The sequence below is a fragment of the Hyperolius riggenbachi genome, chromosome 12 (assembly GCF_040937935.1).
Source record: "Hyperolius riggenbachi isolate aHypRig1 chromosome 12, aHypRig1.pri, whole genome shotgun sequence".
NCBI classification, from domain to species: domain Eukaryota; kingdom Metazoa; phylum Chordata; class Amphibia; order Anura; family Hyperoliidae; genus Hyperolius; species Hyperolius riggenbachi.
In genome coordinates, this window is record NC_090657.1 from 207,508,925 (window position 1) to 207,514,924 (window position 6,000).

A 6,000-nucleotide genomic window follows, 5' to 3' on the forward strand; every position below is an offset into this window, starting at 1 on the left:
TCCCCCATAGCATTGCGTTAGCTTTTTCAAATCGCTAGTGATTAGAAATCGCTCCTAGTGGGTTTCTGGCCTGAGACTGGGAACACACAGTAGAAGCACTAGAGTTGCAGAAGATGCAGCGTTTTTGCCTGCAATGGTAGTCAACGGGCCGCATCAAAATGCATATGTGTTTTATAATTGCATTTAAAAAAAAAAAAAACAAAAAAAAAAAAAAAACTGGTTGTCACATTTTTCAAAAACTCACAAATGAAAGTCAATGGTGAAGCAATGTAAAGCGTTTTTATATAAAAAAAACAAACAAACAAACATGCACTCTCGCTTACAGGAAGTATAAGGAGGATGTGATTTTTTTTTGTTCAGAAAGACAGCGGCTTTTGATAAGGTGTATCTTTCTACCGGGGACTTAGATCAATGAATGTTAACTATGTTCCCATTCATTTATCTCCAGGCTAATGGGGGGGGAGGAGGGGGGCATGGGAGCACACAGCAGCAAATAGAGGGGAAAAAAAAACACAAATGTGGAATTTGCATGAAGTGTGAAACCCACTAGGAGCAATTTTCTGAGCACTTTGAGATTTGAAAACTCTTGCTAATGTAAAGGTGCGTACACACATGCGACTATAGTCGTTTGAAATGATCGTTCCCCGATCATTTCAAACAACGATAGTTTTTAAAAAAGCAGCCAACAACCATTAAGTCTAACGACGGATGAGCTAGATCGTTAAAAACGAACGATCTAGCTTGGCGGATTTTTTCCAACGACGATCGTTTGCTAAAGTAGTACATCGTTGGAAACGGTCGTTCATACTAGGCTTGTCATGCGCATTTCACTATTTCTCCATGGAACTTTTCATTTTTATGTGCAGGCGCAATCGTTGCTTTACATGATGTAACGTTCGTTCTAACGATCAGATCGTTACACACCTTTTAAAACTAACTTTACTTAGGTCGTTCTTTCATCAATTAAAAGTTCGTTCGTCGTTGACAACGAACAATCGTTGCCGCATGTGTGTACGTAGCATAATGCTATGGGTGTGATCCCACTTGAGCAATGTGATTTTATAAAGGACCCCCATAGCATTGCATTAGCAAGAGCCTTTTCAAATTACTATCAATTAGAAGTTGCTCCTAATGGGTTTCTGGCCTCAGGGTCTGAATACACTAGTACGCTTCCGTACGCTTAAAATTGGATATAAACATGCTCAGGCCCTTACATTGCACTGGGTTTTAAATGCATTAAACAAAAAAAAAAAAAAAACACACACACACACACACACTACAAAATCAAGTTAGAGAATTTTGCCCATTCATCCCTACATGCAATATGCATGTCTGCAACATCTAAAACCAATAGAAAGTGTATTATATTGATCCAGGTCCCATATAATTTATATCCAATTGACCATCTCTATATACACACACACTTAATACAGACCTGTTCACCACAGCAGATTATCCACCAGTGGCGTAGCTAAGGAGCTGTGGGCCCAGATGCAAGTTTTACAATGGCGCCCCCCAAGCACTCTATATATAACAATTGATACGGCGCACCAAAACCTTCCAATGACAACTGCAGTATCACAGGTGCAAGAAGGGGATGGGAAAAAGTTTGTTAATGATTACCACTATTCAAAGTATCTCTGTACAGAAGGATCTGCAAGCCAATCAATGGTAGAAAAAACGCTGGTAATCTTTATTCAGGAATTCCACATGGCAGATGCAATAAAATCACAAGGTTCAACTATTCAAACTATCTATATAAGTGATTATCATGAGCATAGGACCAATATAGAGCTAATATTGTAGTTGAGGGAGGGCCCCTCTGGCCCAAGGGCCCTAATGCAGTCGCTACAGCTGCAACTCCTATTGCTACGCCCCTGATATCCACCATGTATACTGCTGTGTAACCCACCCGCCTTCCAAAATAACACATCACCCCCCCCCCCCCCCCCAACAAACCTTCAGGAATCCACTTCACACTAGACCAAATTTCCCTGGTGGTCAAAAAAAAGCTTATAGTTGGAGCTAAGACCACCTGTGTGCAAAAGGCGGGAACTCCCACAATGGGCTCTATTCTCAAAGACCAAACTTTTCTGCAAAATTTTACCGCTATATTTCCGCCAGCGGTAAGCTCCGCATTTTTTCAGCATTCTCTAACATTTTCCGCATGTGGGAAAAAAGATGTGGAAACAGCCATTATTCATGCGGGAATCATGCGGTAAAAAGGTCGCATGAAAAAGTGTTTAAAAAAAAAAGTTAAAGTCCAGCAAGCACAGCCCTTAAGCCTCCAGACCTCATTAAAGTCAATGGAATGCAGAATATAACACCTACTACTTGTAGGTGATGTATAAAAAAAAAAAAAACATTTTTGAGAATTGATCTTTTATTGTGGGAAATACCGACTTTTGCAGTAATTTTTCTGCATGAATCCCGCACTTTTACCACACTTTTTCCGCATGCGGAAAAAACATGCGGAACATTTTGAGAATTTCAATGTGGCGGTGTTTTGGTCGGTAACTTCCCGCATGCACTTTACCGCATGCGGGAAGTCTTTGAGAATAGAGCCCAATGGGCTCTATTCACAAAACCATGTGCGGTAACGCTTTTTTGGGTGATAAATTACCTCCAGTGATAATTCACTAAAAATAGTGAAAATAGTGAGTATTCACTAAAAATGTACCAAGTGTGATAAATGTTTGATAAAAGTGCGGTAAAACAGGTGATGAACAGGTGATAAAACTGGCAGTAATATGTATGGAAATAAAGCTTTTTTGACCACTGTAGGGCACCCATATACTTGCCACCCATTACACAGAGATGACCCAGGAAAGCTTGTCACATATAAAGTGGGACCTCAACTCTTGCGCAGGACAGACTGAAAACATAAATGCACCCCGTATGTATATAATTTAGCCTGTCTAATTCCCCCTCATCTGTGAATAATCACAACTGTAATTTGAACTCTCCGCTGAGCCAGCTGGCTGCCTCAGCAGAGCAGCTAATGTGTAAACACAGAATGTTAACCCTACATCTGCTTCCATGAAAGCAGGAAGTAAATACACTGGAGATTTTTTGCTGGATTTGTATCAGCTGTAACAAAAAATGGTTTTCTTTATAGGTTATTATGCTGTTGCTTATCTTTTATAGCAGAGATAAATTTCCTCCTCAGCATCTATAAAATCATATAAAAGACTGTAGGAGGTGTGAAAGTGCACCTTGAGATTAGACACAGTCGTCTTTTCTGCCTTCTATGTAAAACGGACATAAAATCGAGCAAACAAAGCTCAAAAGGCTCCATCCTGAAGGCCAAAAGCAGAGAAGTGATAATCATCATCTACTATTTGTAGGTGATAAAAAAAAAAATCCTTAATTAACATCAACTTTTCTATTGAGAATCTCAAATGGGAGTTACATTTTGAGGTAATTACCACTCTTACCGCATGAGGTAATTTAGGGAGAAAAAAAAATTGTGAATTTCAAAATGAAGATATTTTGGTCGGTGTTTATCACTACCTAATTTAACTTGTGCGATAACTCATTGAGAATAGAGCCCAACGCAGTAGTAGGGAGGGTCAATTAAATGCAAATGCTAACAAGTTGATGCAGGATCATGCAATTTTATATGCAAATATATACAGCTTGGAAATTGCCCAGATAAATCCTGCCATGATAATTGTCCATTTTCAAGATGCATACATTTGCATGTAAATTTTGCATAATACTGCACCAGCTTGCTATCATTTGCATTTCATTGCCGATCCCTAGTCAGGGAATCTATAAGGGCTCATTTCCACTATCGCGAATTCGCATGCGTTTTTCGCATGCAAATTCGCATAGCAATACAAGTGAATGGGACTGTTTCCACTTGTCAGGATTCCTGTGCGTTTTTCTGTGCAGAAAAAATTCGGATGGCAGAGCCATCAGAATTCGCATACCGCATACCGCTATGCGAATCGCATGCAATGCATTTAATAGGAAATTCGCATGCGGTTTAGGTATGCGAATTTTCATGCGAATTCGCATAGAAACAATGGAAAAAGCACTCCAGCACTGCGAAGGTTAAATTCGCATGCATCGTCATCCATGCGAATTCGCATGCGACTTCGCATGAAAATTCGTATGCATCCGCATGCGAAATTCGCATCCGCATGCAAATTTTTACCTCGGCGATTCGCACCGCACAAGTGGAAATGCAGCCTAAGGCCTCCTTTCCACAAACTGTTGATAGGCAGTGAAATGCCTCTCAAACTCTCTCAACTGCTCACTGCTGTCTGGTAACTGTTGCTGCATGATAACTGCTTACTTCTGCCTGGTAACTGCTTGCTGAGCACACAGCTCAACAGTCCTTGGAAAGGAAGCCTAACAAATACTGGCTATAGTTTAATGGTCAAATTCTAAGCGGCAAAAAATTGCCTCCAATCAATATACAATCGAAATCAACAAAAGTGGGCTCTATTCTCAAAGACTTCCCGCATGCGGTAAAGTGCATGCGGGAAGTTACCGACCAAAACACCGCCACATTGAAATTCTCAAAATGTTCCGCATGTTTTTTCCGCATGCGGAAAAAGTGTGGTAAAAAGTGCGGGATTCATGCGGAAAAATTTCCGCAAAAGTCGGTATTTTCCGCAATAAAAGATCAATTCTCAAAAATGTTCAGGCGCATCATTTTGTCGTTAATTACCGATTTTTATCACCTACAAGTAGTAGGTGATATATTCCGCATGCCATTGACTTTAATGAAGTCTGGAGGCTTAAGGGCTGTGCTTGCTGGACTTTAACTTTTTTTTTAAACACTTTTTCATGCGACCTTTTTACCGCATTATTACCGCATGAATAATGTCTGTTCCCGCATCTTTTTTTCCGCATGCGGCAAACATGCGGAAAATGTTAGAGAATGCTGAAAAAATGCGGAGTTTACCGCTGGCGGAAATATAACGGTAAAATTTTGTAGAAAAGTTTGGTCTTTGAGAGTAGAGCCCAATTTTTTTTTTTTACCATTTCATTGACCAGGGGCATTGCTAGGGCCCTGGGAGATCTGGGGCACCAGGCCAGAGTCAAGCTGTGACACGTGTTCCCACATAGAAATGCTATAAAAAGGCAGCATTTTACAATAATGGCAGAGCTTCTGTGTTGGCCTGGGTGTTGTGCTCGGCTGGCCTGCTGGTGATGTTGTGCTGGCTGGACTGGCAGTGATGGGAGCAGTGATGGGAGCAGTGATGGCTTAACAAGCTTGTGGAACTGGGCTGCCTGGCTTAATGAGCTGGTGATGCGGACTGTGTTGTGTCAGCTGGCTGAGTGACCAACTGACCTGGTGATGCTATGCTGTGTGACCTACTGTGCTGCAGGATGGCTGACCCATACCAACTGGCAGGCAGCAGACGGGACACTGAACTGCCCAACAAGCACACAGTTCAACCTCCTGTCTGTCCTAAAGGAAACCCAAGACTTCCAGACTGCAAGCATTTATAGTTACCTGGGTGCTTTCTCCAGCCCCCTGTAGGCCGTGAGCTTCCTCATCATCCTCCCAGTCCCATCCATTTATCCGCTGTCCAGCTCGGTAGTCTGGAAGTTCTGCAAATGCATGACTGAGCATCCGTGGCCGCACTCCTGTGGCTAGGAGTATTCTGCGCAGACAACCAGCTACAGAAGCACCATTGGGGCTGCACACAGTCATGTATACACAGGGGAACATGACTGAGCCCAGTCACAGCTTTAAAGGGGAACTGAAGAGAGAGGTATATGGAGGCTGCCATGTTTATTTCCTTTTAAAGAGACTCCGTAACAAAAATTACATCCTGTTTTTTATCATCCTACAAGTTCCAAAAGCTATTCTAATGTGTTCTGGCTTACTGCAGCACTTTCCACTATCACAGTCTCTGTAATAAATCAACTTATCTCTCTCTTGTCAGACTTGTCAGCCTGTGTCTGGAAGGCTGCCAAGTTCTTCAGTGTTGTGGTTCTGTGATGCATCTCCCCTTTCCTGGCCCCTCTATGCACACT